At 38.9% G+C, this 22,555-nt stretch overlaps 1 long non-coding RNA gene across 1 annotated transcript; it reads right to left on the bottom strand.

Moving 5' to 3' along the window:
* Nucleotides 1–885: 885 nt before the first annotated feature.
* LOC116662060 lies at nt 886–18,105 on the bottom strand. The gene is made up of 3 exons (XR_004318041.1): nt 17,956–18,105; nt 16,900–16,909; nt 886–896 (listed from the first exon to the last, which is right to left on the bottom strand). It is a non-coding gene; the product is annotated as an uncharacterized LOC116662060 (long non-coding RNA).
* Between the last annotated feature and the right edge of the window lie 4,450 nt (nt 18,106–22,555).

The following is a 22,555-nucleotide window of genomic DNA, read 5'->3' as shown; positions in this document are numbered from 1 at the left end:
AAATGAGATAAAATAGCTGGTCACTTTCTGGTCAGCTGTATATGCACAGTACGTGTAAGAGGAGGGGAGAGGTGGAGAGGATGAAGGGAAGGCAACAATACTCACCGAGAGAGTTTTCATAGTCAGGGACAGAGGCACCTGTCTGAGCCTCTAGTTTTGAGAGTTGATTGAATCCAACACAGGTCGATAGTGGTCAGGACAAGGGACGCTCTCAGCAGAGAGGTGGCAGTTGGTGTATGAGAGGGGTGGGGGCTGTGTGTGCAACTAGTACATAGGTTGGATCAAGGTCCCTTTAACTCTGAAGCCCATGAATATTAGTAGTGTTAGTGTTTCTCAAAAATGTAGTTCTTATACGACCTGCATTATAATCACCTGTAGGTATGTGTCCAAATGCAGGTTTCTAAGTCTCAACCTGCCAGGCCAGTCAGTCAGAGCATCTGGGGTTGGGGAGTCGAGAAGTCTGTAATTTGAGGATATCCAAGGGATCCCAGTGGACCTGAAAGCTTAGACCTGCAGCTAAGACAACTCTCCCAAGGTGATTGGTAGTCCTCCCTTATGATAGCAACACGTACTTTGGGCATTGTATGAATTGTTTATGGCTGCTATGACAGATTACCACAAACTTGGGGCTTAAAACAACATAAATTTATCTACATACTGATTTATTCATACACTTTTACTGTCTTACAGTTGTGTAGCTCAGAATTCTGACATAGGTTTCACTAGCGTCAAGACAAGGTGATCAGCGGGGCTGTGTTCACTTCTGGAGGCTCTAGAGGAGAATGTTTTCTTGCTTTTTCCAGCTTCTAGAGGCCACCCACTTTCCTTGGCTCATGTCCTTCAAAGCCAGCGACACTGGGCTGACTTCTCATGCTGTGATCTCTGGCTCACTCTGCCTCAGTCCCGTCTCCCCTCTTTCCCCTACCTCCCTCTTCCACTTATAGGGACCTTTGTGATTACATTGGGTCCCCCAGAATAATCCAAGATGATCATCATCTTGTAAAGTCAGCTGATGAGTAGCCTCAATTTTATCTGCAAACTAAATACCCCTTTTGCCATGTGAAGTGACACGTCCACAGATTCTAGGGATTAGGAATAATGTCCCTTGCGGGGACATTATTTTGCCTGTGACAGGCAAAGGTAATTTATTCCTCCATTCAGTAGGCACTGATGCATGCCCGTCACAGTGCCAAATGCAGGGAATAGAAAGTCAATAAGGAACAAGGCAGTCTTTGTCAATACTGAGTTTGCACTCTCATGGCGAAGAGAGACATGCCATTCGCCAGAGTGCAGGAGGAACTATGCTGGAGGCACACGGAAAGCACAGTGGGAGCCCCCGAAGGGAAAATCTTTATTTCTCTTGGGGAAGTTGAAGGTTTCACATCGAATATTAGCTTACAAGCTAGATTTTTAAAGATGATTAGAAGGTCACACAATGTGAATAAGAAAGGCAGAACAATCAGAATCAGAGAGAACAGCTTGTACAAAGTCCTGAAGTTCTGAAAGATCATGGCTTGTCCAGGGATTAACTAGTTGCTGAGTGTGGCTAAAACTCTGATGGGGTGACGGTGCATGAACTCTTGTGTTGGCAGAAGATGGGGCTGGAGAAGAAGACAGGGGCCAGATCACAGAGGACCTTGTTATGTGTTGAAGAATTTGGACTTTATTCTGCATGCAATGGTAAACCACTGAAGGTTTTAAACAGGGGGATGTCATGATGCATCTGTGATGCTGGGTGGAGAACGAATGGAGGGGGAAGGGAAGCAGGACTGAAGACAGAGCCGTGAGAAAGGAAGCAATCACTGAGAGATGGTGGAGTCTGAACAGGAGCTTGACAGTGAGGATGGAGAGTCAGGAATGAATGGATCTGAGGGACGAAGAGGAAGAGTAAACAACTTTACGACTGACTCAAGGAGGTGGCCTGGGGTGGAAGGGCACAGGGCTGGGCAGGGGGCAGGGACTGAAAGAGACTGTAGCGTAGAAACATAAAAAGAATATGGGTTTTCTAGATAGAAAACAAAGTAGCTGGTATCCAGAGAAGTGGAGAATGGAATAAAATCTGGAAACAGGAACAAAAGGTGGAAAATGGAATCAGAGATCAAATAATATTAAGATCTCAGTAGATATTTGATATGGAGAATGTAGACCATGACCAAAGCATAGACTTTGCCACTAGTCGTCTCTCTGTTAGGTTTGTCTTGATTCTGTCAGGTAGTAGCTAGATGGCCGCGGGTGAATTATTTCACTGCTTTAAGTCTCAGTTTCCCCTCTGAAAAATAAGGACACATGATGTATTCAAAACACTGTGAGAATTAACTAAGGGAACGTATGTAAAGCACCAAGCAGTACCCAAAATATAGTAGGGGGCCTACAAAGTGCTAATTTCCTTGGAAAAGGAAAAGGAACGGGACTCCAGTCCATTGAGGGACATTTGGGAAATTTAGAGGGACTATGGTCCAGGCATCATTATAAGACGGGGACTTGGGTGCAGAGAATACAGCACAGAGTCCATGTATCTGAATCGTGGAGCAAGGAATAAGGCAGAAATCTAGCCATTAGAACTGGAGTGAAAGATTATGGCTGATGGTTGATTTCATGTTATATAAATTATACCTCAATAAAACTGTTAAACATATAAAAAATAAAAGATTATGGGTAGATATAAAGCCAAGATGATTTGATGTACTATGAAAGTTGATCTGAAATACCTTAACTCTTTTTCTTCCTAAGGTAAGGACCTGTCCTGACAACTAGACTGGGGTGCTGTGTGTGTGTGTGTCTGTGTGTGGGGGCTGGTGGAAGGAATGGCCCCAGTTGTGGAAGGAGGTAGCCTGCAGAGGTCTTGAATAGATGGCATTTGTGGTCCTGTCAAACGCCATAGTTTTGTGATTAGAATTCAGTTGGAACATGTACATTGTGAAACAACTGGAGAAAAAGTCCTGTGCTTGTTCTGGCTTAATTTGAAAGTGGAAGGAAGAGAATTGGGAGAGGTGTCTGTTAGTTTGGTTTGGCTTTTTCACAAATCAATTTGAGAATTAATGAGTGCATTAGAAAGTCTCCCCCCGAAAACATGGCCAGACACATGCACATGGTTTATATAAAATTTCAGGAGGTTCAGATTGCCCTGAAACCCACTCACGGGTCTTATAGCTGGAGTATACGTTAAGAATCCTTGCTAAAGTAGTAAAAGGATACAACAAGGTAGGACTGTGTCAGCAATTTATCGTATAATGTTTTAATGAACAAAAAGAGATACAGGACCTCAAAAAGAGATACAGGACCTCAAAACTGCAGTAGACTCAGCGGTGGTTGGACTTTTCCTGGAGTACTCGACCGAATTCTGGACTGCCTAATGCAAATGACACGTGGCTAACGAGGAGAATTCAAGCAAGAACCATCAAAATGATGAGACATTGGCAGGGTAGGAAGCATGGAAAGATGAAAGTGAAGAGTTGAGCCTCAGAAAAAGGTACCCAAAGTGTTAAACAGCAACAAAGACTGCAGTGCCCGCCACACCCAGGAATGGTTTATATACTAGAGAGGATGCTTACAAGTTGTCTCTTCATCTATTTCCTCCAGAACCTGCCATTATGTCTAAGATTTTGCTACTGATAATATTCCTGTTTCATTTTTTATGATTTTCCAGAGCTTCCTCATGCAAACTCCTCTGTGAAAGGTCCACGTATAAGATGCTGTCTTCTAAACTGGTAATCAGGGATTGGTTTGCCAAGTTCTCTCCAATTTAGTCAGCTAAGCACCAGTCTTAATAGAGGCAGTAAAGTACACTGGTTAAAAGCATGGACTTGGGGGCCAGAAAACCTGTGTTCCAATCTCAGCTCTACTTTTTAACAGGTCTGCAACCTTGGGAAAGCCACTCAATCTCTCTGTGCCTATAAAATGGGGGATAATAAAACTAATAGTGCCTTGTCAGGATTAAATGTGTTAATATGTATAAACCTCTTAGTGTAGAAACATATAGTAGATGTTATATCAGTGATGGCTATTATTAATTTCCTATAATAAGTATCATTAGTCTCCTGGTTTTATTTACTCTTCTGACCGGTAAGACATGGTATCTCTCCAAGGTGGTTCCCGGGGGCTGCCAGGTGGACCATTCTGGGGTGAAATGAATTCTAAGGTAGTTCAGGAATTCTGCCCTCAGACCCTCCTATCTGTGATTAGAAGGAGTATGGACTTTCCATCAATCAAGAACATTCGTGTATTCTTTCCAAAAGAAAGAAAGGGTAGAAAGTGGATGAAACTTTTCCAATATAATCACTGGTGATCCTCCTGCCTGCCAAGTTACTTGGTCAACCCAGAGTTCTGGCTTTCCACGTATTCCAGCCTTTTCCAGCTTTGGGACATTGACTTCCTTCTTTGCTCTCCTGAAATTAAAAATTTTGTGTCTTCTGATCACAATAGCTGTCAACCACACCCAGCTCTTAAATCTAAGACAACTTTACTTTGTCTACTTACCTTTGATGAAGAGTTCTGTTGAGTTTTTTCAGTTGGGGACAGACATGTATATATTTTTCTCATTGTCTTACGTAGGTCTCTTTTGTTTGCAAAGAAGAAAACTGATCTCAAATCAGCTTAAGCGCCACATTCTCACTTTCTGTGATTAATTAGTTCAGATTTCTGAGAGAGAAAATGTCATTGGCTACTGATCGTCCATTGGGTTGCCTACTCTTGAGTTGGGTGTCTACCTCTGGGAGTGAGTATTGGTACACTTTATATAGACAAGGTTGTGGCCTGAGAAGATAGCCCAAAAGGTATAAATGACTGTGACTTTTGCCCATATCAAGGGGCATATATTTCTTTATAGGTTATACTTATTTTCTTCTTATGTGAGGCTCAGACTAGCTCACCACTGGTCTATCTCTTCAAGGAATACCTTTTCTTATTTTATGATGCCCCAGACTGGTCAAGCCTTGTTACTGCCATGACAGTTCCTCTTGACCATAAATAAAACTTCCCTGACTATAGTTCATGTCTTTAGGTCCACTTATTCTTTAAAACTTAAATAATCTGATGAATGAATCTATAGGTCTACAACCCACAAGGAACATAGTGTTCACCTACTATCTCCCACCCACAGCCTGAAGAGCTGAGATTTATAAGGGCATATATAGAAAGCTGAGCAAATTTTTACCCCACCCTTCCTGCTGCTTGAGGGCACCATCTTGGACCAGGAGAAGAAGCAGTTGACAGACACTCCCATGCTCCCTCCATGACAATAGCAATGTTTCAGAATACAAATCTTTGGTATAAAATATTTAAAAGGTTACCAACTCCTGAAATAGTGGGTGACATAGTAGAACACGCCTCTGAAAGGAGGTCAGGAGACTTGGTTTGTAATCCCAGATTGAATCCCACCGTATCCATGACTTTTGGCTTCTGTGCAGAGAGCCAGTGTGGTGCCTTCCATAAGGCTAGACTAATATTTCATTATTTCTTGGAACCAGCTGGGTTGCTATGGGAGCTTCGAAGTTGCCTATGCAACATAAATATTTGCAAAAAACACAGTCCTCATCAGCATTTGCTATAATACTGGAGAGACTGCTCACAGCTGAGCAACACAAGGAATCCCAGGACGAATGCTGTACTGTTGAGGTATGTGTGGCGTTGCTTGGGCTAAAGGCATGCCAGAAGCTGACCCTCCCTTCCCCTAAACGTGCCTCTTGGCACTCTGTCCATCTTGGAGAATGAAGACTGGCAAATCGCCTGTCTCTTTTTATTCTGTTTATTCTGCAAATGCCGGGAGAGCTATAAGGAAGATAGAACTCGAAATTAGAGCCTGGAATAGGTCTTTGAGTTGAGAGATGGAAACTCTGGAGCTGTGTTTATCCAGGGCATCTATTTTCCTGCTTTGTTGCCCACGTGTTTGGTAATGAGGTTCTCCTAAATTCCAGCAGCCAGGTGGGAAGTTTGGGATGGCTCACATCTAGGGCCCTAGACTAAAAGTGGGCTACTCTTCAGAGGAAACAGAAGCCTGTGAGCCTGATGGTTCGGTGCCAGTCTGTTTATTAGTAGTAACAGAGTCAGTACTTTACTGTGACACCTCCCAGCACCCACCGTGTTCAGCTTGATATGCTTGGTGATCGATGTTCTGGACTTTGGATTTGGTTGAAAGCACGGTGGGTTGTGAAGCCATATGACACTGGGAATAAAGAGGCGGAATTAGGTAAGACTATAAATATTTGGTTTGTGTTCAGCTTCATTTCGCTTTGATGGTTTCTAGGTTCAGTTGATGCTCCGGTAGATCCTGGAACTCAGATGGATTACTGTATGATCACTTATTTTCTAGTGTATCAATGAGACACAGTTCCAATTCCAAAAAATCCATTTATTTCCATCTGTCCTTCATCTCTATTGTAATAGTAATACTAAAAGTGCTATTTTTATCAAGAATTTTTTGGCAGTCACTGAAAAGTATATAACATGTACCATCCCATCAGATCCCCCAAATAGCACTCTCAGGGGGTTATTATCATTTATTCCATTTTATAAATGAGGATATTGAGACTTAGAGAAATCAAGTCAACTTTTGAGGACTGAACAACTAAGTTGCAGAACTGGGATTCAACTCCAGATCTCATTTCAGTACCCATATTATTAATGACTACTCTAAATGACGTCTCATATTTCATTGCATATAGTTCCAGAAATCACAAGAGAATGGCTTCCTAAGGTCAGAGGAGTAGGCTCAGTAACTCACCTGAGTGTGGAAAATACATAAAGAACTTTGGCAACATCTACAGAGAATCAGAGAGGTAAATAAATGAAAGAATCACAGATACTAGAGACAAAGACTCCTGGCCAGAAAGAGTTCCACATAAGTAACCAGCCACAAAATAGGTCCACCAGTGCCACAGTGGCATCTAACTCAGTAGCATACATATTGAACGTAAAGCGTTTAGAAATCATTCTAAAGGCTAACACCTCAGTATAAAATAATTCAAAGGTAGAAATATAAATTTTAAATAAAAAGGAAAAGCCAACATCCATGGTAATTAGATAAATGCAATGCAAACAAACAATTTCTATACCTTTTTAAACTCTTTCAGGTTTGCAGTGATGGAGAAATTGATGACAGTGTTGGGCAAACTGGGTATTCACGTACATGGCTGATAGGAACATAAGATGGTAATACTGGAAGGAGGAAATTTATCAAATCAACCTCAATTGAAAAGTGAATAGCCCTTCATTTAGCAATTCTACTTCTAGAAATTTATCAGACAAATATGCAGATATCTATGTAGAAAGATGTTCACATCCATGCTGTTCATATTTGGCAAGCTTTATAACCAATTTAAATAATACTACTAATAAATTTTATTAATCCTGTGATAGAATAATATGCAGCCCTTAAAATGATATATGACTGTGTTTACTGATACAAAAAGAGATCCAGGTTGTATAGTAATCATTTCATCTTTGTCTAGGATACAATTAGAAAATGTTAGCTAATTACATCTGGGCAGTGGGTATCTTTCTATGTGCTTTTTCTTTTCTTTTCTTTTCTTTTTTTTCTGTTTTTTCCATCTGAACATTTTACGGTAAGTAGCATCACTTTTATGATCTGAAACATGTAAACTTTTTTCTACTTACAAATTATGTGTTAGAGCTCGTCAGTGGTGTAAATTACACCTCAGCAAGAACTGGAGGTCTAGCCAAGAAAAATAGCATTGGCAATGTATGGAGAGTTAGGTAGATTTGGTGGTCAGTACCTGGGCAATTGCAGAAGGTTTGGAATCACTGGAACACAGGGTAAGACTATTTAAACATTTTGTGGTGCCGATTTTCCTGTATTTTAATGATATATACTTCCTCCTGATATCCTGCATGAATTTAATGACTGAGGCCTTTTAAAATGATAGAGCAGAGTCAGGAGGAAGTCAGCTTTGTGTCACAGAAGGACAGTCATGAAGCTTGCTCTTTAGACCACAGTTGTCATTGGCTCTTTTTAAAAATAGCTCTGTTCAGGTGTAATTTACATACCAGAAATGCATCCATTTAAAATGTACAATTCAGTGATTTATTTTTAGTAAATTTAGAGTTGTGTAGCCATTCTCACAATCCAGATTTAAGTTTTCATCTCCCCCCAAGGAGACCCCATTACATTAGCAATAATACCCCATTCTCCCATCCCCTCAGCTCTGGGCAACTACTAATCTTCTTTTTTATCTCTAGGGATTTGCCCATTCTGGACATTTCATATAAATGGAATCATATAGTATGTGTTCTTTTGGGGTTGGCTTCTTTCACTTAGCGTAAGGTTTTCAAGTTTCATTCATGTTGTAGCACGTATCAGTACTTCGTTGCATAGACCATCTTTGTAGCATTGAAAGAGAAAAACATAAATGACTAACGAGAAACCTCTCTGCTCAAAAGGAAAAACATTTTCAAAAACCAAAAGGAGTGTTTCAGAATGGACACGAAAGACTGCGGATTTAGAACAAGTGAGAAATGAAAATGTAATATAAGAAAAGAACTGATAAATTCAGTGAAGAGAAGAATTTTAAATATCTTTAAGTGGTTGTAGGGACAAGAAGAATCAGGACAAAACTCTAATGTGCTATATATAATATACAACTGTTTAAAATTAATGTAAAGTTTCAGAGGAGACACCATACTTGCTTAATAGAAGATAATAGGAGAGACACAAATGAACTTATTTACAAATCAGAAACAGACTCATAGACATAGAAAACAAACTTACAGTTTCCAGAGGAGAAAAGGGGTTGGGAAGGGATCAATTGGGAGCTCAAGATTTGCAGATAATAACCACTATATATAAAATAGGGGAACAACAAGGTCCTACTGTATAACACAGGGAACTATATTCACTATCTTGTAGTAAGCTATAATGAAAAAGAATATGAAAACAAATATATGTATGTATATATATGACTGAAACATTGTGCTGTACACCAGAAATTGACACAACATTGTAAACTGATTATACTTCAATTTAAGAAAACAAGAAGATAATAGGAGAAAGAGATGCCTTTGTTCTTCATCTTTGGAGGTGTCTCACTGAAAAGCTTTTTGAGTTAGTTGGATTATGGATGACATTAGGGGTAGCATTAGTAGGACTGTTCGATCTCCAGAAAAAGTCATCAGGTCCTCTTAAAGGAAAGCAGGCAAGAAGAAAGATCTAGCATCATGATTTGGGAGCTAGAAATTCACTGTGGTTGTGTGGGGACAAAATGGGTGAAAGTGGTCAAAATTTTGATACAAACTTCCAGTTATAAATAAGTCCTGGGGATGTGATGGACAGCATGGTGACTATAGTTAATGATACTGTATTTTATATTTGAAAGTTACTAAGAGAGTAGATTGTAAATGTTCTCAGCACGAGAAAACAAACATGTGAACTATGGATATTAACTAGCATTATTGTGGTGGTCATTTTGCAATATATGCAAATGTGGGATCATTATTTTTTGAGGGGAGGGAGATAATTAGGTTTATTTATTCATTTATTCATTCATTTATTATTTCCTAATGGGGGTACTGGGAATTGAACCCAGGACCTCATGCATGCTAAGCATGCACTCTACCACTGAGCTGTACCCTCCCCCCGGGATCATTATTTTTTACACCTGAAACTAATGTAATTTATATATCAATTATATCTCAATAAAATACATATGTAATATATAATCATATATAGAGAAATATATATGAGAAAAAGACTCATGGTGATAGCAGACACACTGTAAACAAGAGCTCCAGGAGGAATATTGGTCTATGGAGCAAACTGTATATGAAGGGAAAATATGGAAAATTTGAGTGTTGAGCTAATAAGAAATGAATCATAAGTGCCTGTGGAAATGTTATTGCTTTATTTGGTGGTGGGAAAAGATGATAAATATGTATAATATGTAAATAATTTTGCTAATTAAAAACCTACAAGGACCAAACAAGATAATGACTGGAAAAGCAGTATGAAAAATAGAAAGTGCTATGCAAATGTAGTTGCTGTTGTCAATAAGTTTGTGCTTTAGATTCCAGATTATTCTCTTTGCATCAGGCTATTCAAGGATGCTGCCTTATTGTCTTCTGTGGCAAAAACTCCATTTGTGACCTTAGGATTTGGGGTTTTTCCTTTGGTCACTGTCTTCCCTGTTCTGGTATGTATTCTATTTTGCTGATTTTAGTTGCTTATCCTACTTGTCTCAGCCTTGCCTGGTCTCTTGGTTCTTCTCTATATGTGGTGATAGCAGTGTCAACCTACTGGGCCCTGATTTTCACTCAGTCTGAAGGCTTGTGGCATGTAGTAGGGCAAGGAAATGGCAATGGGTCATGTGCATCATGCCATTTCATGCTCTGTCTACCTAACTCTTTGCCTTCCTTTCTCTGCTCCTTGTCTTTGTTAGGGGCGCCATCGTTGCCTCACTCATTCAGGCTTAGAAACATTCAAAGTCTTCCTCTCCTTCACTTAAAATATTTTCTGGAGCATCCACTCTGTACAAAGACCAGCAGTGCTAAATATTCAAAGGAGCTCTTGTCATCAAGGAGCTCATAGTCAAATGTAAAGTAAGGATGCCTACATTAACTCATAATGGTATGGAAGCTGATACGTGCTATGATGAAGTTGCAAGAAAAGGACAAATTTAATTGACACCAAAAATGCAAAAAAGGTTTCACAGAGAAAGGGATCTTTGAGCTACATGTTTTCTCTTTTCTTTAAATGTATACATTTTGTGCAGTAGGAGTCACCCCATAATTCCCCTTGCTCTTTTGTAATCAAACCTTCCACCTACCCCTGACAACCATCGATCTTTGAGCTGTCTTCATAGTTTTGCCTTTTCCAGGATGTCATAAAAAAAAAATCATGCATAATAAAGCATTTTTACACTGGCTTCTTTTATATAGTATAATGCATCTGAGATCTACTCATATTGTTCAGTGTATCAGTAGTTCATAACTTTCTATTTCCAAGTAATATTCCATCTTATGGATGCATCACAGTTTGTATATCCATCCACACATTTGGGTTGTTTCCACTTGGTGATATACAGGCTTTTGTGTGAATATTATTTCTAATTTCAGTTTGGTAGATAATCAGGAATGTGATTGCTCTGTTGTCTGGTAAGTTTATGTCTAAGTTTATAAGAAACTACCAAACTGTTTTCCAAAGTGGCTGTACCTACCAGCATTGTATGAATGTTCTGGTTGTTTTGCATCCTGCTGGTACTTAATAATATCAGTTCTTTTTTTTATTTTATAGTATCCTGAACAACGCGTAGTGATATCTAAATGTGGTTTTAATTTGAATTTCTCTATGATTAAATATGAACACCTTTCCATATCCTTATTTGCCATCTATATATGTTGGGTGAACTTTCTGTTCAAATATTTTGCCCATTTTTAATTAAGTTGTTATTATTAAGGTATTTTCCTCCCATTTTTATTGAGGGTTATTTTCAGTTGAGATATAACTCACATCCCATAAAATTCACCCTTTTAAACAATTCACTGATTTTTAGTATATTCATAAAATTTTACAACCATTACCACTATCTAATTTTCATCACCCCAAAAGGAAACCCTGTACTCTTTATCAGTCACTTTCCACTTCCCCTGGCTCCAGCCCCTGGCAAATACTGATGTACTTTTTATCTTTACAGATTTGTATATTCTGGACATTTAATATAAATGGAATCATATAATATATGGCCTTTTGTGTCTATTTTTTAAATTTTAGCATAAATTTATTCAAGGATTATCCATGTTGTAGCAAGTACTAGTACTTCATTTCTTTTATGGCTGAATAGTATTCCACTGTATGGATATACCACAATTTGTTTATCCATTCATCAGTTAATAGACATGTGGGTTATTTCTGCTTGTTAGCTATTATGAATAATGCTGCTATAAACATTCATGTGCAAATTCTGTGTAGGACATATGTTTTCAGTTCTTTTGGATATATATGTAGAAGTGGAACTGCTGGGTCATATGGTAACTCTGTACCTAACTTTTTGAGAAATACTGAGTTTTGAAAGTTCTTTTATATGCTGGCTACAACTCATTTATGAGGCATATGATTTGCACATATTTCTTACACGGTCATGACATCTTTTTCCATTATCTTAATAGTGTTTTTTTGAAGTTCTTAATTTGTCAGTTTCTTCATGGATCATGTTTTGATGTCATGGCTAAGAAATCTTTGCCTAAACCAAGGATACAAAGATTTTGATCTGTTTTCTTCTAGAAGTTTTATAGTTTTAGCTTTTACATTTAGGTCTGTGATTCATTTTGAGTTAATTTTGGGGTATGATGTGATGTATGGATTAAGTTGTTTTTTATTTTTGCATGTGGATATCCAGTTGTACAAACACCATTGGCTTTATCCTTTGTGAAAAATCAGTTTGTCATATTTGTGTGGGTCTATTTCTAGACTCTCTGTTCTGTCCTATTGATTTATATGTTTATCCTTTTGCCAATATCATATTCTCTGATTACTGTAGCAATATAGTAAGTCTTAATATCAGGTAGAATGATTCTTCTAACTTTGTTCTTTTTCAAAATTGTTTTGACTATACTAGTTCCTTTCCTTTTCTATATGAATTTTTTTTTGAACCAACTTGTCTACTTCTACAAAAAAAATTCCTGCTAGAATTTTGATTGCAATTGTAGTTGAATTTGTACATTGGTTTAGGGAGATTTGACCTCTTAACAATATTGAGTCCTCCCATCCATAAATGTGGTATGTCTTTCCATTTATTTAGGTCTCCTTTGATGTTTCTCAATAATGTTTTACAGGATTTTTTTTTCCCTCCACATATAGATCTTGCATGTATTTTCCTAGATCTATATAAAAATATTTTATGTTTTTTGATGCTACTGTAAATGGTACATTTCAATTTCCAATTGTTCATTGCTAATATATAGACATACAATTTATTTTTACATATTAACTTTGTATCCTGAGACCTTGCTAAACTCACTTATTAGTTCTATCAGCTCTTTCATACTTTCCTTGAGGTTTTCTATATAGACAATCATGTAATCTGCAGATAGAGATGGTTTTATTTCTTCCTTTTCAATCTGTGTGCCTTATAGTTCTTTTTTTTGCCTTCTGCAGTGGCTAGTACCTCCAGAACAATGCTGAATAGGAGTGGTGAGAGTTAACATTCTTGCCTTGTTTCCAGTCTTCAAGGGAAGGCATTCCATCTCTTACCCTTAAATATGAAAGCTGTAGTTTTGTAGTTTCCTCAGGTTGAGGAAGTTCCCTTATAATCCTACTTTGCTGAGAGTTTTTATTAGGAATGGATGTTCAATTTTGCCAAATGCTTTTACTGCATCTATTGAGATTTAATGTGTATATGAATCACTGAGGTATCTTATTAAATTATAGGTTCTGATTCATTCAGTTTGGGAGGGCCTGAGATTCTGCATTTCTCATAAACTCTGAGATTATGTTGACGTTTTGGTCATAGGCCACATTTTGAATAGCATAGACCTAGGGTATACTTCTATTGTTTGAAAGGAAGACATTACTGAAGGATGCTAAGACAGTAAGAGTTGCAATTAGAAATGTAGAGAACAAATTTTGTCATGGAGGCCAGTGAAGGAGAGAATCAAAAATAAGGGAGTAACCAACAGTTTTAAAAGCTTCAGTATTAGTGTTATCAAACATGAAATAAGTGTTGGTTTTATAGAGGAAGTTGTACTAATATTTCTTGCACATACTTGTGCTATTTGAAGTATCACATTATAGTATAAAACCAAGCCTCCCTTGTGGTCCAAGTCTTTTTGGTTCCCAAGTTTGGACTGTGATGGTTCAGATAAGAAAGAACACCATGTGACCTGAATATATTTTGTTCCTGAATTTTGAGTCATAAGTAGTAAGAGTCAGATAATGAGAACTATCTGTTTTAACTCAAAAAATATGTCCAAAAGGTTTGGTTTCTATGTTTATGTAACAAGAGTTCAGATAGGATACTTGGATTTGTTTATACTTTTCTCTCCCTACTAGCTGCATAGTTCTTGACAGTTGGGATTATGTATTTATTTGCCTTTGTGTTCTCTTTCCTTACATATCCCTTGATACATAGTAGATGCTCATTAAATGTTCATTGAATTGTTGAGATGAGCTGAAGGGAGGAAGACAATTTATAAACTATTTTCTCAAGGGGGTTAGAACGAGAGAAAAGGGGAATGATCATCTGATAGGTGAGGAGGATTCAGAGCTGAATGAAGGGTTTTGTTCTTCTTTTTTGTTGTTTTCAAGCCAGATAGATTTGTGGTTAATTGTAGGCAGAGAAGAAAGACCCAATATCTAGGAAGTAATTGAAGTTACAAGAGAGAAAGCAAATAATTAATGGAGCATGTTTCTGCAGCAGATAAAGAGCCCAAGTAGCTGGCTTAATCATAAATGGGGGAAACTTGACAATACTCTAACCCATTTTACATTCAATCATGTGGAATCTTTCTTCATCACAAAACCATTCAGACATAGCTTTCACTATAATCAACGCTAATCCAGGACCTCATTGCCTTTTACCTGAGTAATTTATAATTCATCTCCTTCTCTAGGATCTCATTCATTCAAACTCTTCTTTGAAAGTGGCTGGTGAAAATCTCTCCCAAAATCTTTTCTAGAAACAATCCTCCTACTAGAGAACCCATGCAGGGCCCCTCCTTTCTGATCTCTGATTTCAGCCTAGTATCTCAGTCCCTTGAGATGCATCAGGATGTTGGGTTGTTACTGTTTTCTTCAGTCCTAGATTTCTTTATAGGTTCCATTATCAAAGGCTAACATATGATTTGAGTCTGTTGCTGTGTTGGCATTTGACACACTGAAATTTGTTTCTGTAACTAAAAATAAATGATGATAATACCTTCCATTTTCTAATCAGAGACGAGGGTTTCTGCCAAGGAGACATTCTCTAAAAGACTGTTTATTTCAGATGAATACCATCAAATGTGTAGCTCTGTATGCGTGTGTGTGTGTGTGTGTGTGTGTGTGTGTGTGTGTTTTATGTCACAGACATAATTTCTATTTGATACGAGTTTATTCTCATGTGTGCACTAATTGATAGCTTACAGGGTACTTGTGTTTTCCAGTCTGTTGTTTTTGCTCTGAGCAAAAATTTACTCAGCTGATGAGAATATTTTGACAACTCTGCCTGTGTGTCCAGGAACTGCAATTTGGTGTGAATTTTCTGGCTGCAATGACCCAATTTTAAGATGTAAAATAGAATACTCTAAATTTATATGGAAATAATACAGCCAGCCTGCCTCCCCATAAGGAGTAGCAAACATTAAGACTTTATACAGCTCCTAATATATAAAATCACAGAATCGAAACATCATGATTATTGTCTCCTAATCTCATTTGCAAATATTATAAATGTTGTTTACTGAAGTCAAGTTGTAACAAAAATTACAAAGAATTATGGTTTCTAGCTTGAAAATAGTTCAGTTCAACATTTTATGATTTATTTGTACCTTTAAAGAAACCCATACTTTCTCAAAATTCTTCATCTCTTGATGTCCCCATGTATGCATATGTCCAAAAAATTGATTTTCAGCAAAGTGTTTTGTTTTTCTTTTGTGTTCACTAGTTCCATAACTGCTTTTATGGTAATTCAATGTGATTTCTATCTCTTCATTCATTTCTCGGCTATTTAACTTTTAAGATTCTAGTCACATAAAGAAATGCACAGTGAATTTTATGGATGACCAAAGGAAACTGATGGCTGTGTACACACACACACACACACACAAACTGACTTATCATTTGCATAGGTGTATTGTGAACATTAATATTTAAAAACCTGAAACTCAAGCAATGTGAGTACTAAGCTGTCATTATTTATTAAAGATGCCTTTACCATAGAAGCAGTAAAACATTATTCTGCACTAGCTGACAGGGAAAGCAAAACAATCTGCCTTCCCTGGAAGGGTGGTGTTTTAGCAGCTTTCCCCTGCAGGATTGAGGCTAGCTTGACAGGATTGATTATATTGACCATTTTATGGGTCGATTGCCAAGAGATTGAACAGTTGATTTGATTTGGTCTTCTTAATGGCCAAAAGGGCCAGATGGCTTGATTGGAATGATGACTAGAACAACAAATTCAACTGTGAAAACAGTTGAATCAATGGTGATATGTTAACACCATCCAGCATCTCAAAGAAAGAGCTAATGTAGGAACTTCAAAGCCTGATTTTCACATTCAGCTGGGGCCCTTCGTCTTGATGGCTAGCTCGAAATTAGTATTGCAGGAGACAACTTTAATTGAGAATATTTTCAAATTTTCCATAATGCAAATCAACATTCTAAAGGGTAAGATATTAAAGCAGCCAGAAAGAAAAACAACAAATTGCTAGTGCTATTGAGAAGCCTTGAAAACATGCCAAGCTAAAATAATGATGGACCATGATAAGAGAATCTATAATGAATTAATAGCACAAACATCGTGACTCATAAGCTTGTCACACAAGAGCAATTTTAAAAAGGAGTCTTTGCAAATTGATACCTATGTTCCCTGCTCAATTCCATCCTGAAGTGAGATTTTACCAAGTACTAGGAAACTGTATGATAATGAGTTAACATTAACACTTAAAAAGAAAAGGCAGTTTTATGAGGCAAAGATTTGCATACGTACATTAAGGCTTAGGTATCCATCTAGTCCATCTAGTTCTATGATTTTTGGCTCCATTTGTGACTGTGATGGCAGTGTCTACACATGCAAGGTGAAACAGAGGTTTGAAGCAATTATCAAGATGACTCTGGTTACAATATTTCTTAACAAGGAAAATTATTGGGGGAGCATGAAATCCTCAAACTTTGAGTATCAGTTTTCCTTAAAACTTGCTTTTCTTTTAAATTGCTTTTTTTCCCCAATGGTGACTATTTGGTAGTTTTCTTTCTTTCACTGAGCTCTTTCTCTGCCTGTCCATATCCGAAATGTTACCATCCTGAGGGCACAGTACACCAGAAGTTTTCCTAGATTTGAAACAGGACTGCATCTGATCAGCTATCAATGGTGATGCCCGTTTATCTGGGAGTCTGGGTCCTCAATATACAAGGTAAGAGTAGAGAGAGGAGCAACTCTGTTTCTGGAGCCTTTGACCAAGACAGAGGCATGGCCTATCAGATTTCTGTTCTTGAGATGTAAGGCCTAGATGAGAGAATGTGAATTTGAAGCAGATTTTGTCAGAGATCTTCGTCTCTGGTCCTGAATTTACCCATTCATTCAACAAATATTTACTGAGCACTTATGATATGCTTGGCAATGTGCCGGGGCAGTGTATGCAGTGGTTAATAATATAGGCATAGTCACTGACAGCCATTAACAGAATAATCTCCAAAATATATTTGTAATTTAAAAATTTTATATGAGCTGTTATAGAAAAGGCCAGTGTTATGAATGAATAATGGAGATTGATGGTGCCTTTAGATAGTTGATGAGGGAAAGTCTCTGAAGAGTAGCATTTAAGAGGACACCTGAAAGGTAAGTAGGGTCTTAATCAGGTAAAGAGGTAGGGGGGAAAATGGCCTGAAGCATATGTGAAGGCTTGGAAGAGAGAGGCCCATGTGGCTGGGGGCAGAGAGACAGGGAGACTAGCTCACCACATACCTGGAAAGGTAGGTGGAGGCCGAGTCATGCAGGGTGAATTAGTAGCCTAGTGCTGCTGTAACAAGTACCACTGACTGGGTGGCTTAAACCACCAGAATTTACTGTCTCATAGTTCTGGAGGCTAAAAGTGCAAAATCAAGTTGTTGGCGGGGTTGGTTCCTTCAGACAGCTGTGAGGGAAGGATCTGTTCCAGGCGTCTCCACTTGCTTTCAACTTGGCCATCTTCTCCCTGTGTCTTTTCACATTGTCTTCTCTTTATCTGTATGTTTCTGTGTTCAAATTTCCTTTTTTTTTCCCCTTAATGAACCGAATGGACCGAATATTAGCTTAGGGACTACTCTAATAATATAACTTAAATTGATCACCCCCGTAAAGACCCTCTCTCCAAATAAGGTCGCATTCTGAGGTCCTGAGGGTCAGGACTTCAACATATGGATTTTGGAGGGACACAGTTCAACCCAGAACACAGAGCCCTGGAGGATGTGTTAATATTTTGGACTCTCCTCTGAGTGCTTAGAGCTGCCGTGGAAGGATTTTAATTTTTAAAAAGATCCTTTTGTTGTGTGGGGAATCTCTTGTCAGGGGTTATATTAGTTTTCTATGGCCGCTGTAACAAATTAAGACAAATTTAGTGGCTTAAAAAAACACACATGAATTTACTATCTTACAAGACTGCAAGTGAAAAGCCCAAATCAGTTCACTAGGCCTTTAGGAAGGCAGAAGGTTTCCTTCTGAAGGTGTTGCTGGTGACTAGGTTCTTGTCCCATCACAGAAAGAATTCAGAGACGAGACAGGGAGGTTAAGAAGGGAAACTATTAAGGGGTAGATAGTCCACTCTCAAGGGGAGAGCAGGCTGGCTCAGTGAGCGGCTGCCCTGAGTTTCTTTGGCCAGTTAGTTACATAGAGTGTAAAAATGAATGGGCAGAATATTCATCAAGGAGGGAGGGGCTTGGGGTCGTACTCCCTGGTTTTCATCTTAGGTCCACCTTCCCGAGGGGAGAAGGGATTTTTGTCCTCATTTAGTCAGGATCAGAAGTGTCATGGTGTCGGTGCATGATGGGTACTTCTAATCTGCAAGGCTAATTTTATTGAAATAAGGGCATAATGAGCAAAAGGTTACATTCAGACATTGGAGATTCCTGCCTTTTCCGACCTTTTTTGTCGTCCTCCAGGCCACTCATCACCCCAAAATGTGTGATTTCTTATCAGCCCAGAGGTTCCTGCTTTTCTTTCTCTGCCCAGGGACTCTGTTGTTTACATGATGTATGGCTTCCTGCATTTGGCCCATGCCCCTCCTTTTTGCCCAATTCCTGCCATTTGGCCAGGGTCCCCCTTGCTCTGCTCTTATCTAGCTATCTCTGTCTGCTCTAACAAAGGCTCTAGGAGAGAATCAGTTTCCTTGCCTTTTCCAGCTGCCAGAGGCCACCTGCATTCCTTGCCTCATGGCTCCTTCCTCCGTTTTCAAAGCCAGAAATACAGCATCTTCTCTCTGACGTCACCTCTGATCATTACATTTTCTCTTTATGACACTGCCTCTCTCTTATAAGGACCCTTGTGACTACATTGGAGCAAACCATACAATCCAGGATAATCTCCCCATCTCAAGATTCTCAACTTAACCACAGCTGCAAACTCCCTGTTACCATGTAAGGGAAAACACACACAGGCTCCAGGAATTACTTTGTAGGCATCTTCCTTGTGCGTTGTGGGGAGGGGTGTGAAAAGAGGTGTTACTCAGTCCACCACAGGAGTAAAGGATGAAAGCAAAAAGCCAGTCACAAAGCTTTTGTAGCAGTCTAAGCAGGAGATGCTGGCAACTCAGACGAGGTAGCGATGCAGGGAAATATTCAGAGTGGAGAATGATTTAGGACACCAAATCAACAGGACTTGCTAATGAATTGGATGGGATAGAGGAGGGAGAGAGATGAGAGGGGTCACTGTAGTTCTATTTATATTAATATGCCTCCTGGTTATTCTGAATGTCATCTTTATATCATGGACTAGGAAATTTAAAACATGCATTTTGAAAATGCTGTGTATTTCTAAAAGGAGCCATTTTTGATTGAAAAAGAAACTTTGTTTCTATGTTTACTTTGGCATAGGTAGAAATTTTATTTTTAACTTGTTGTTGGAAGAGTTGTGTAAAATGGTTTGCTCAGGTTTTGAAACCCTATGAATAAATCATTTGAAATGGCCTACTAAATTTGCTATTTATCTCATTAAGTTTGAAAATGAAAGAGAAAAATAAGCTAAAGAATTGGAAAATAAAGTCAACTGGCAAATGAAAATTGGTTGAGTGCTCAACGTGCATCAAGAGCAGGTGCAGCTGAAATACTAACAAACAAGAAGAAGAGTGTTCCTGAGCAGATGACCAAAAGTTGCGGTGTTGTGTATGGCACTACCAGAAGAGAGGCTGGACTCTAGTTGGAGGTCTCCATAAAAGTCCAGTGGGGATGACTGACAAAGACAGACCTGTTGAGAAGTTCTCTTGACTGAGTCCTATAGCCAGGAGCTCTGGGGAATATTTAGGGATGAAGGAAAACATAAAACTACATGGGCGTTCTTGGGTTAGACAATTAGCACATTAGAGGTGCACTTGGTAGCAAATTCAACATATGAATAGAGGGGAGGGTATAGCTTAGTGGTAGAGCGCATGCTTAGCGTGCACGAGGTCCTGGGTTCAATCTCCAGTACCTCCATTAAAAAATAAAGTGAGTTACCTACCCAATACGGAAATAATAACTATTTTATGATGTTTGACATCGCTCTAGGAACAGATCCCAGAATGCCGTTCAATTAAAAAATCCCTTTAGGAAAAAAAATATCCATTTAAATGATGACTGTTTGCCCAGCAACACTATTTGAAGAAAATCTGTTTCAGAAGTTGATGAATTGTTGATTTATTTCTTTGTTGCCAGTTACCGACTGAATTTGGAATGAAACACATCCCCTGCATCAGGAGGTTTCCATTTTGAATTATTTCTAGTGCCTTCTGTAGTGTAATGTGGTCTTATGGCAGGATGTAATTGTTCTGAATGTCACTAGATGTCTTCTATTATTAACTCTCATTTGTCCTAAATGGAAAAGATGTATTAGGGCTATGTTTGTTTTAGTTAAGGAGATCTAAGGTTTCATACAAGTCTGTAGAGGTAAGTTTACTTGTACTAATTAAACAAAGTATCTAGATCACTAGAAACTCTGGGCCATAGCATCATCTAATTAGACTTACCCAGGCAGTATAGTGGGGTTAGCACTTCTCCTCACTTGTTCTGCCTCTGCCTGCTCCAGCTCCTCCGGAGACGGGCCTGCCCTATTCACCATCTGAAATCTCAAATAGTCTGATCCTACTTTCTGATCTGTAAACAAGTCATATGGTATGTAGCCTTTTATGTCCTGATTTGCAGGGACGTTTTGCTCTGTAATGAAAGCCTTGCCAGTTGACTAGTCCAAACACGTTTGTATAGAAAGCTCCCTCAGAAGCACACTTTAACAGACGCCACCTGATGTAGAAGTCCACTACGTACAAGCGTGCCTTTTAAGCCTACTCAGTGTTCGAAATGTAGGCCTCCTAGGACAGGAAGTTCAGCCAGAGATGCCGTTTCTGGTTTTGGTAAGGACTGGGTAGGGAAGCAGGAAGAATGGATAAATGAATGAAGGAAACCTCATCTGTTATTAGTATGACAGGGTTTCCACCTATAAAAATAGGGGGCTGTATTCAATTTCTAAGGTTCCTTCCTTATGGAAGATATCTGGAAAAGAAACATCTCACTCTCTCATCCTTGGGACCTCCCACTCTAATGCTGTTCCCTAGTCATGTCACCAAAAGGATGGAAACATAAAACCACGCCAACTGGGGGTAAATGTCTCACAATATTTCTGGAACAGCATGTCAACTCTTGATTATTTATTATCTCACGAGCTTGTGAATGAGTGGGTCATGGTGAGCCTCCTTCACAAGGGGGAGGACAGGTAGTCAGCATATGGCCACTGGGAGCCAACACAGCTGACTCCATATCCAGCGTGGTGGATGCCATCCTGAGGTACAAGGAAAAGCTACATGATAGGGAGGAAGGAGCATGGGTTTTGGAGGCCTATAGATAGGGGGTTGATTCCTACCTCTACCATTTTCTATCGATGTGACCTTATGTAAGTTATTTGATTTCTATTAGCCTCAGTTTCCTCATATGTTAAGTAAGAATAATTATGTTGCCTATGAGGGTAGGTATTCAGCAATGATTCTTATTATGCTAAAACTATCACTATAAGAAAGTCAAAGGGTAGGTCAGAAAGACAGGGTTGCCTACACAGTTTTGTTTGTTCTGTGTGTAGCGGTACTAAGAATCGTCTTGTGTACCACCGATTTCTTGACTAATTCTGGCCCTTAGCCTAGAGTTGTCAGTGTTAAGAGTAGGTGTTTGCAGCTCTTAACCTTCTGCTATATGCCCCGCTGTGGGTTAGACAAAAATGTAATAAATCCCGCCTCTCCTCCCATCTTACTATGGTTGGCCTGCGCAGTAAAAAGAAAGACACAGTTAAGCATGTGAATATTTCACTATGGAATGGAGAATATCTGTGATGGTTAATTTTATGTGTCAACTCAGCAGGGCCAAGGGATGCCCAGATAGCTGTTAAAACATGATTTCTCCATGTGTCTGGTAAGGCGTTTCTCAAAGAGATTCGCATTTGAATCAGTAGACTGAGTAAACAGATCCGCCCTCACTGATGTGCCTGGGCGTCGTCCAGTCTTTTGAGGGCCCAAATAGAACAAAAGGGCAACTGAAAGGTGAATTCTCACTCTCTTCTTGAGCTAGGATTTCCATTTTTCCTGCCCTCGGACATCGGAGCTTCTAGTTCTCAGACTCTGGACTCGGATTGAATTACACTGTCAGTTTTCCTTTGCTTGAAGATGGCAGATTGTGGGACTTTTTAGCCTCCATAACCACATGAGCCAA

Source organism: Camelus ferus, chromosome X (genome assembly GCF_009834535.1).
Source record: "Camelus ferus isolate YT-003-E chromosome X, BCGSAC_Cfer_1.0, whole genome shotgun sequence".
In the NCBI taxonomy this organism is placed as follows: domain Eukaryota; kingdom Metazoa; phylum Chordata; class Mammalia; order Artiodactyla; family Camelidae; genus Camelus; species Camelus ferus.
The sequence above is the reverse complement of the archived record's forward strand: the minus strand, read 5'-3'. Positions and strand labels throughout refer to the sequence as shown.